Here is an 11,160-nt window from a genome sequence, read left to right as displayed (position 1 = left end):
AAATCTCCCACAATACAGTGCCTGATAGATCCGTGAAGCAGAACAATGGGATATGTGACGTGGTTCTGATTAAACCCTGCTGGAGCTGGAGCGTCCCGCTCTTTACTTAAACTTAAGTTTTGACACAGAGGAAATTACTGCCAAAGTAAAAGCATCATGTCAGAGACTATAGATGTGTACTGGTTTGATCCCCGCTGCTTTTAAGTGTGACAGCTGAGTCTGGGGAGCTCATGTGGCCGAGAAGGAGCCTCCTCTTCATCAAGTCTTCCTCTGTGATTGCCCATCGCTCGTATTCTCCCTCTGTGCTCACCACGGGTGACCCAAAGAAAACCCCACAACCAACCTCATGTTTATACTTGCATGATGAGTCCAACCTGCCCAATCAGGATCCTACTGCCCGGCCTTGAACTGAAACCGTATCCATGTTAGCCATCCCAGCCATCCAGGGCAGCCAGTAAAGACCAAGGCTGCATTAATTGCGCAGAGCGGCGGACCTGGTGGTGCACCGAGTCCAATGCATTTAGCGTTTCTAATTGGAATGGAATTGCTGTGTTTACATTGGCTCTAGTTGATAGAGCTGGACCCTTAGCGTCCAGCCAGCCACGCTAAAACCCTCTAAATGAAGAAAAAAGAATCCTAAAAATCTCTCTGGACAGCGCTGAAAGGAAATTATTTGAAACCGAGAGAGATATTTGCACTTTACTCTGAGGCATTTTTTTTTTCCCCATGGCAAATTTTACCTCAAATCTACCCCAAATCCGTCACTAATTTCATTAGCGTTGTGGTAGCAATGCTCCAAAGAATGTGATGACTTATTCCCCTAAACATCCACCTCTGAAACGCCCAGTGCAGCAACACTAAAGCCAAAACCAACCGTTCAACCGTGTCTTCTGATCAAAACAATCACTCTGGCCAATCAGGGAGCTCGGTGTAGTTGACAAGACTGCCAGCCGGTCAGAGGCGCACTATGGCTGATGATCTAATACCCTATATAGTTGTAAATACTAATATCAGCCACAATTTTAATAAATACTCTCAATAACAAGTCAGAGCAACAGTGCCCCCTAGTGGAAATGTGGCCTCAGAATTTCACTCAGTTTGACAATAGGCTGTTTTATCAATTTATTCCTTTTCGTTGTTTCAAGGTGGGGGGTTGCTGTTAGTAACGGGCCGGGACCTGTACTTACATTATTACAAACATTAATTAGCTGGTGCATTTCCTTTTCAGTGAAATTAAAAAGTATCTAATAGCTGGAAGGCCAGACTGGAGCACGTTCCAGTTCCTCCCACAGGCGGGGGACCAGTTACCGATTCATGTCTCAGACCAATTAAAACCAGCCAATGGGCCTAGTGAAGGTCTTTGGACTGTGGGAAGAACCTTCTTGATCTCATCAAGTATTACACACGACAATCAGACCCTCAGTAAAACTGAGGATAAGACAAATATATTTTCAGCAGCTATATGAGGCGTAAATTCCTGCAATTTTGGATGAAATTGCAACCCAAATGTTGCTCCACTTTCTGAATTCTGCGAGAAATGTCACCGCCATACCCAATAAAGCATCTGCTTTGTGCATATTAATGTATTTTATTTGGGATGTTACGGTTCAGAGCCGTTCTCAGCACCAGCGCCATAAGTTAGCTTTATGTTTCTAACATGAAACGAGAAATCCAAAACGCTGGAAAAAGAGCGCACGAGGACTGCGACGGGTTACCGCACACCCCAGCCGACCACAATCATTTTCTCATTCCTTTTTCTGTTTATGTTGAATCTCACGTCGCAAAAATTATGTCAGTTGGAAACATTTCCCCTGGCTAATTTTTTTAGCCACTCGGTCTGAGAAGCGGGTGTGATTAACCCCGCTAGCGCTTGTGCCACATGCCGGGGCAGATTCGGGATAGTTTGCACTGTAAAATATCCCCTTTATTGTCGTTTTTTTTTACTATTCAGGGTATGTCTCCAAATCTCTGGGATGGAGGATTTATTATTTTAGGTGATTTCAATTAGATTTGGACGTGCTAAAGAGGAGTCAACAGCCTGGAAATCGGGTTTGGTCTGTATCGCTCAGATTGCAGGGTATTACCGCGGAATAAAAACGTGCCCAACGTTGATTTGATTTCTCCAGCAGATCTGTGTTTTATCTACCACATACTCCATTAAGCACTGGGTCATTTCATATGGATTCAGCCAAGCTGAGACACCCACACACGTGCACGTTCCACCTGGGCGCACGTTTAGCATCAGACAGTTTGCGATTATCTTTTCCACTGTGGCGAAGCGGTTCGGAACACCCACAGGCTCAAACCGCTGCACAGATTGTATACAGCTCTCATTCAGCAGTCTGCATGTGGACGATATGCAGGGTGATGTATATCACTCACACACACACACACGTGCACATACACAAGCTGACGGCTGCAACTGGGAAACTCTCCACACACCAGTGGTGGCAGCATGAATGGAACAAAAGCTTGCGCGCTGGCAGCACTGCCTCAGTCACATCTCGTTAGCCTGACGGGATGCCCGAAAGGTTCTGACAGACTCCTGGCTGTGATCGGTGTGGCCGAGGGTGACGGGGACATACCTGTGGCTGCCTCGTGTACTCTGTGGGTGCACGGCGAAGGCTGAGGAGTACTTAGCAGCCGAAGACTGGCAACAACGGTAGCCTGAGTGCTCGGCGTCCATGCCAGCCGCTGGTCTTCTGGAGCAATAAGGAGCTCTGCCGCATTTAGGATAATTGGTTTCATATTCTAGCTTTAATAATTCAATTGACTGCCAACAGTCACATACAGTCTACATATAGACACACACATAAGCATTAACTTAGACTAGCAAACCAGCTAGCCCCATGCTACTCTCAGACACACTGCAAATTTTGCCACAAATAGCTAATTTATTGCTAAAAATGATTAATTAAGTAGAAAAAAGCCCATGCCACAGTTACAGTAACCAAGAAACATACATTTCAGGACATCAAAGAACAGGCCACAACTTTATTTTGAAGGAGAAGGTATGTCAAGAGTCACGTTTCAGATATCAGGATGACTTTAGGCAACACGGTTTCTGCTGTGTTTATTCCCCTTTAAGCTGGCTGGACAAAACTTCAAAGTGCTGATCATATTCAAAGACTGCAAATATCCGTAATTGTAATGATAAAATAATCCAAGATTCTATGTCCTGTAAGACTCATTTGCAGTTTTTGTCAGATTGCTACTATGCTTAATAACGCATGCTGTGCAGAGCTTGTCCAGGAGACTGCTTCAAGGATGCATTTCTACAACATTTGTTCCTTCAGTCAGCATTTTTATTCAGTGCCATTCTCTGAAAGGTTCTTGGAGGAACATGTGCTTTTAATAACGGTTCTTAACGTTTGGCCTTGCATAAATGTTTAGCAGCATTCCTTCTGTGAACTCGGGCTTGTCTTAACAGTGAAGGCCAGTAAATTCTGTTTGTGAAGGAGAAGGAAGGAGGCATGGAGGGACGTCATCTCTAAGCACAATTTTGCTCTATTTGTGCCCCCTTTTATTCACCCCAGCTCTGCCTCCCATCCTCTCTTGACTGAAAGAGGGTTGAGGGAGGTGCTCAACCCTGAAATCAGTGTTTAAGTTCAAACATGCTATAACATAATGTTCAAATAGGTCTGAGATTTAAGTTTTGGATGCTGGAATTATTCTGAGCAAATGTAGATTCTGATGTCTGTCTTGTTTCTATGCTCTCCAGGTCCCTGTGAGTTCGCTCCAGCTACTCCATTTTCCTCCCACGGTCTCTCACACGTGCACGTCAGGTTAATGGAGACTCTAAACTGCCACTCAGTGTGAATGTGCATGTGCATATGCAGTACTTTGTTGTTGAGATGAGTGGCAACGTCTCATCGAGGCCTGAATGCAAAGCTTTAGTTTAGCCACACCTCATAAGACCAGGTGCTAAATTCACGCTGCTAATTATTCCTTCCTACAGTTACAGGAATTTCATTTAAGGCTTTAAGAGTTAATCTGCTGTGAAGCTCAAGCTAATAGAGTTCAGGTTGTTAAAATAATCTGTTCATAAGGGGGGTGCCAAATCCTCCTGATATAAAATACAATACAACGCCCACATTTTCTCAATTAATGTTCAACCATCTATAAACATTAAAAATAATAATAATAATAATAATAATCAGAAAACACTTAATAAAAATAGTAAATGCAGTGTGAGTAAAAGTTCTGGGGCCAAAACCAGTCAGACCTCATAAATCCACAAATCCCTGTGTTGGACCTCACATGTGCAGGAGCGCACACACACACACACACACACACACACACACACACACCTCCTCCCAAAAAGTGAAAGGAGGGGACAGTGATAAAAGAGAAGGTGGAGGCTTTGACAAATGATCTAATAAAGGAATAGGGAGATTACAGGCTCGGTGCCCACTTAGACAGGAAGTGCAGCAGTAAATATTTTTAAAAGCTGTCAATAAATCCAAAGTGTTGAGTTGAGAGAGGTATTAACAGCCCGAGTCCAGCAGACTATTATCCCAGTTGATTGCGTGTGAAAGCTAAAGGTTAGCCTATACAGGTTTTCAGTTTCCGATCTATAAAACAGAAATATACATCATTTAAAACCAGCTAACCTGTAATTAAATCACTGCAAATAGAAGATGACAGGGAGGCAGATGTGGATAGCCTGAGAAAGTTGTAATAATGTAATTGTTTCACTGACTAAGAGTTCCAAATATTTTATTCAAAATCTACACATTCTATAGGTGGAAATTTGCACAAGTTGTCGTCACGTCCATCCTTCTCTGAATTTAAGCCAAGATAGCAATGAGGTAAATAATGCTTTATTGTCAAAATAGTGTCATTCTTTCATGTATCTAGGCATTCTACCACACATGCTAGCTAGGCGTGGATGTTCGCTATGTTCGGACTTGCATAACACGGGAAAGAAACAGTGTGGTTCGCCAGGAGCTTTTGACCCGAAAATTAATGGAATGACCGACTCTTTTTTTCACTTGGCTCAGAAAGTTGCTCCCAGGCAGGCTCAGAAAGCAAATTATAGCCCGGAGGTAATGTTACTCACTAGGAGGTAGCAAAAGAGCCACCGCTGCTGCAGTTAGCTGTCCTGCTAGTGCAGCAGCGAGACTGTGGATGCTGTTTAAGAGTGTGGATGTGGACCTTTTCCATGGACGGGCCTTTACATCAGGGCAGGTTCTGAAGGTATAATTAGTGATGGAAAACACAGCAGGGGGCAACAATCGAGTCTTTGGCTCAGCATTAACAATGGTGTAATAGGTAAATCAACCGAACACATTCATCCAATAGTATTTATACTTAATATGAAACAACTTGCCTGTGTGACAGAGTCAAGGTTGTACACGTACTTTTTATCACGATGTGAGCCGATGCTTCTTCGAACGAGTCATTAGAAACCAAAATAATCACATTTAGAGACCCATTAAAGGGGGGGTGGACCATCACAGCCCTGCTAGAGCCGCTGACGTCCACGCACGTCTCTGTCAGCCGTCTCACTTTCCCACACCTCCCAGGCTCGCTTTGTTGCTCAGCAGCCTCATTAAAGCTGATTTAAGGGTTCACCTGTGTGCCCATTGGCGAAGGGTTCCCTCGGGGTGGTGCCTCCTTCAGGTTGACGGGTTGATGAGATAATGACAGGCAGCCACAGGTCTCACCTGCTGTCACCTGTTTAGGTGCAGCAACACCGATTGACTAATTACCTGAATGAGGCAGACCCTTCATAAACCCGCAAAAGGAAAAGAAAATGTCAGGCAGACAGTAAAGGAAGAGCAAAGCAAGGGCACATTTACCTTAGGTTGCATTCCTGCAGCATGTAGAAGTTAGCTCTTTACCCATGCACGCCACTGTGCACATGTCATTACTGGAGGGGTGGAATTGGCCTCTTTGAGGACAGGTTATATTAATTCTTGATTGATCTGGACACCCATGGAAGTTTGTCAGGATTGTGTTAGAACCAGATGGGGTTCTTGTAGCTGTTTAGGTTTTGTTAACCTCTCGAGCTAATCTGACTTAGAAAGCGGATCCAGACATCGGTGGGAGCTCTTGTGTGTTTTCAGCTTAAATAAATAAAAGACCTCTGTGAAAATTAGCCAAATTTTAAAAGACAGCCTTGTAGGATTAAGTTTGGGGATCAAGACAAAGAGAATTCTCTCTATTTTTTTATTAATAAATTACTTTTTTGAAGAATGGGGAAATGTCCGAACACACAACCGAACATTTAATTTGGATTACGGGCAATAGTGAGTGAGGCAGGCCTGCAGTGTTCTTAATAATATACTTTATTTTCTCACGACCAAGAAATCTTACCCCTGATTAAGAACACACACTCTCTCACTCCCACACACACACACACACACACACACACACACACACACACCCTCCAACCCTGCTGCAGGCTCTCGGTGTGCCGGAGAGGTTGCAGGATATTGACACTTTCTTGTTTTCAAGAAACCATCTTGAGTTTCTGTTTGGTGAGCGAGGAAGCCGTCCATGGGTCGCTCCCGTTTCCCAGTCCCCAGCTGGTTTCCAGTCTAAAGGATAATGTTTCGGCGATCCTCAGAAGCAGCAAGCGGCTGCAGCGCAGGTTCTAATCCCATTAAAACGCAGCATTGATAACAAGTGTCACACATTTCAACCCTGGAGTGGCGGTAAGATATCGGTGCAGAGCAGCGATGAAAGACTCTTTTAAAAGAAGCATCTTAAAAATAAAATAATCAACAACCCAAACTCTAAAGTCTATTTGGGACAGCCTTGTATAGCTAATGTAAAGTTAGACTGTGAATTAAATCACTGAAAACTAAAATAAACAATAGTCCAGTCCTTAAACATTTTTGTCAAAAATACTACACTTATACGACACTTGATTTAAGTACATAGCGGAACGAGCTCTGGCCTGCCGTAGCACAGAAAGGCCTCCTTTGTTTTTCAAGGCTGAATTCAGCTGGAACGCCCTCTCAAAGCCTTTTCTTCTTCTCTCCATCCTGACAAGTCTGCGGTGCATTTTGGCCTGCCTGGTGAAAAGGAAAAAACTGTTATCCTCAAATGTCTCGGTGCATTAAAGACGCCTCCTTACGATAAAGAATTATTGTAGGCCCTCTGACTGAGCGTTGAATCGGCGTGCCTTACCTGGTTGCAGCGTAGGATAATAAATGCCAGCCTCCTGCATTCTTCAGCGCTTCACACGCCTTCAGTTTGAAATTTGCCCAATTTAAGGTTCAAAACAATCTGTAATTTAGTCAGCTGCCCTCAATCCAGAAGCAGCAACTACCAAACAGCCATCAGGTCCAATCATCATCACGGCCGCAGAGCCCTCGGAGAACAAGCCGCCTCGCTGCGAGACTCCAGTTTCACCTCTGAAGCTTTTAATAAATCCCATCGGCCCCACCAGCATGTCCTCGCATTCCTCTGCCCAGACGGCCCCCAGAATTACCCCAAGTGGATCTCTTCTCACAACAGTCAGCAGAAGAGCATTTTAGGCCATTATCTGCTTTTGATGGGCAATTGACTTTGGGAACATGGGTCTGGGGCGAGAGAGCGACGATGGCTGGAGCCGGGGCGGTAGCAGCAGCGGCAGCAGCAGCAGCAGCAGCAGCGGCAGCGGCAGCAGCAGCGGCAGCAGCAGCGGCGGCAGCAGCGGCGGCGCAGCGGCGGCAGCGGCGGCAGCAGCGGCGGCGCAGCGGCGGCAGCAGCGGCAGCAGCGGCAGCAGCGGCAGCAGCGGCGGCAGCAGCAGCGGCAGCAGTGGCAGCAGCGGCGGCAGCAGCGGCGGCGGCAGCAGCAACGGCAGCAGCAGAAGCGGCAGCAGCAGCGGCGGCAGCGGCAGCAGCAGCAGCGGCGCAGCAGCAACGGCAGCAGCAGAAGCGGCAGCAGCAGCGGCGGCAGCGGCAGCAGCAGCAGCGCGGCAGCAGCAACGGCAGCAGCAGCGGCAGAAGCGGCAGCAGCAGCGGCAGCAGCGGCGGCAGAAGCGGCAGCAGCAGCGCAGCAGCAGCGGCAGCAGCAGCGGCAGCAGCAGCGGCAGCGGCAGCAGCAGCACGGCAGCAGCAGCGGCGGCAGCAGCAGTGGCGGCAGCAGCAGCGGCAGAAGCGGCAGCAGCAGCAGCGGCAGAAGCGGCAGCAGCGGCAGCAGCGCGGCAGCGGCGGCGGCAGCGGCGGCGGCGGCGGCGGCAGCGGCGGCAGCGGCAGCGGCAGCAGAGCAGAGCAGGGCACCAGCACTGTAGAGGAGCGCTGCAGTTTATGCTGAGTTTGCCTTGGCTCACATCTCTGCACTTGATGGTTTATTCATTTCATAGCGGTGCAGGATGCTGCGCCATGAGGATCCTCTCACACTCCATATATCTGCCCAGAACCATTTTTGCCGCACGGCCACTTGAACTGGTTTGCTCTCATTTGGAGTTTGGAGCAACAGCCATTTTCAAAGTTGAGCGAAAACCGCAAATATTCTCCGTTGCTCTCCATGACGACAGATGTTCTGTTCTTCTACGGCGTGATTCCTCTCAGCCCGCAGTTTCTGGTCTTCATTAGCATCAACATCCCACCGTTGGGGCTTTTTTTTGTTTTTGTTTTTCGGGGGAGAATTTGAGTCTTTTAAAAGACTGGGAAAACATTTTTCAAACACATGTCTTTACATCAAAGAGCACCGAAGACTCTGTGTCATTGGGGCTGCCCCCGCCATCTTGGCCACAATGCACCTGAGGAAAAACTCCACTGCGGAGTAACTGTGTCAGTGTCTGGCTCCTGCTAATTAATAAGCCGCGCGCTATCAAAACAAAACAACAGAACGACAAATCTGCTCCCCCCATCAGCCCAGTCAAAACAAACGTCAAAGACTGGCCTTTCCACACCGCCCTGCTTAACCAAAGCCAGATGTCTCCTGGAAAAAAAAAACTCCCCTTTTTTCCTCACTACGCACCAACTCCCCCCCCCACATTCCCTTTCCTGTCTGAGATTGTGTAGCAGTCATGATTTGGCTGCCTTCTCCCAACTCTCTCTCTCTCTGTCTTCAGATTTCTCTCCCTTTCTGTCTCTGTAGAGACGCCGTCTTGTCAGGCGGGTGTGGGCCCTCAAGTCGCCCTGTGTACACTCGCAGCCCCTCAAGGTAAAAAATGAGACCCACATGTTGGCTGCAGCCAAAAAAGTGCCGCTCGCAGAATCGCGACGGGCCTGCCAGATTGATCCGATGGCAGTTCTGAAAGCCACGCCGCGGCCTGTCTGTCTGAGTAAGAGTTTTAAACGACTCTCTGTTTACTTTAGCACGAGCCGTGTCCCTTTGGTTACAGCCCTTTGAAGCCAACACTCCCATAGCTGTTGACACACCGTTCTCAGCGTCGGAGCCGGTGCCAAGCGGTGCTGAATGCTAATTTACTTTTCCACCTCATCACCGAGAGAAAACACCCCCGTCCCGAAGATGCTGTGCAGGCAGCCCTTTTTTCCTCTGTTAACTGCTCTTTGGGGGTAAATCTCCAGGGCCCCTCTTCCAAGTGCCACCACATTCAACCGGCTATCTCTCTCAACCTCTTTAATCTGAGAAGCAAATAGCCCTGATGTTGTTCTAAGGGCTCAGGCACAACTCTGGGCTGCTCAGTGGGTCCTTGGAGACTAGCAACAGCAGCACAGGTTGGTGTGTTTGAAGCGTGCCTTTTGATTGGCAGCAGTTCTCCGGCTCTTTACCCCCTTTATGCTTCTGCCCCACATTATGTTGTAAAGCGTTGTGGAATTGCCTCTGATTTCTTCTCTGGATCTGGTTGGATCAAGTTAGGGTTTATTTACAGGGCAATATTAAAATCAGGCGCAACGGGGGAAACCTAAATGTGCAACAGAGCAACCGGCTATATGAAGGCAAATTCCCCCTGAGAATTTGGATTTGGAGGGTTCTAAGCAGAGGTCCTCAGTCCTCAGTAGGTTGAAGCTAATTTAAAGGTCCAGTCTGTAAAATATGACCAATCTATGGCCAGAAATCTAACACACATGAAGATGTTTTTAATGGTGTGTGACAATTTTAGCGCAACTGCTTTAAGAGTTTAGATTATGATCTTGACTTGATTTATCCTCCAGTTATTTATGCTAACCATTAAACTGAATGTTGAGGACATTAAACCACCAGTACTGGGTTTGAAAAAGGAAGCAGTGCTGATGGGGGCTGCTAGAGATAAAAGCAGTTTGACTTGAGTCTGTATGTTGTCACATTTTGAAGAAACCTCCCATTTTTTAAAGAGAGATTATTGATGAGTGCTGGAATTCTGCTATTGACGATTACATTACTGCAATATTGTCAATAATCCCTGCTGGTGTGAGGCTGAGTGGGATTCAGGCGATGCGGGGAGGGGCCGCAGATTCTTGGAGGGGACACTTGTGGGAAGGAAAAGGGTCTCATTGCGAGAGATCAGCTTGTGTAAACATTCAGGTTAATGAAGCTCACCGGGCCTAATCCCCCAGCCCCCTTTCTCACTCTCTGTTGCTCCAGCCTCAAAACCCTTCACCCATCTGCGGGACCTCAACCCCCCCGCCCTCCCCTTTTCCTTCATAATCCCTTGCTGGAGCGGGCACTGTCAATCAAAAAGGCCCCAGGGGTATGAAGGCAGGATGAGACGTGTACGTGCACGTAACACGAGTGTCGCTCTTTGTAGGTGCTTGTGTCTGCATACATGCAGCATTCACATGGGTTAAAATGGGGCACGGATGCGTTCGCAGACCACGCACGAGAGGGTCCAGGGTGCTTCAAGGTGGGAGTCGGCAGGGGGATTTCCAGCGAAGGGGGACGACTGCTTCAAACCATATGAGCAGAGAAGGTGGAAGCTCTGGGTCTAGACCTGGACTTGGAGGTAATCAGCAACACATGAACCATATACTGGTGGGGGGGTGAAGGAGCAAAGAGGGGGAGGATGGAAAGGTTTCCTGTCTGAGCTCTGCAAATGTTGACATCACACATTCTGGTCAGGCTATCATAAAAAACATACAATGTTGGACATTTTGGTTTTACACGAAGATCCTATTGAACTGCACATCTATTCTAGCTGAGCAAAACAAGATTAAGGGTGGAAAACATCTTCCCGCCAAAATCTTTCCCTGTTTATTGCTTATCTTCCTTCATCACCTGCTGACTGGCACTGTGGCACTGGGATTTTTCTTTGGGAGAGCTCACATCTATTTGAA

The sequence above is a fragment of the Takifugu flavidus genome, chromosome 4 (genome assembly GCF_003711565.1).
Source record: "Takifugu flavidus isolate HTHZ2018 chromosome 4, ASM371156v2, whole genome shotgun sequence".
In the NCBI taxonomy this organism is placed as follows: domain Eukaryota; kingdom Metazoa; phylum Chordata; class Actinopteri; order Tetraodontiformes; family Tetraodontidae; genus Takifugu; species Takifugu flavidus.
Note: the sequence above shows the minus strand (reverse complement) of the source record.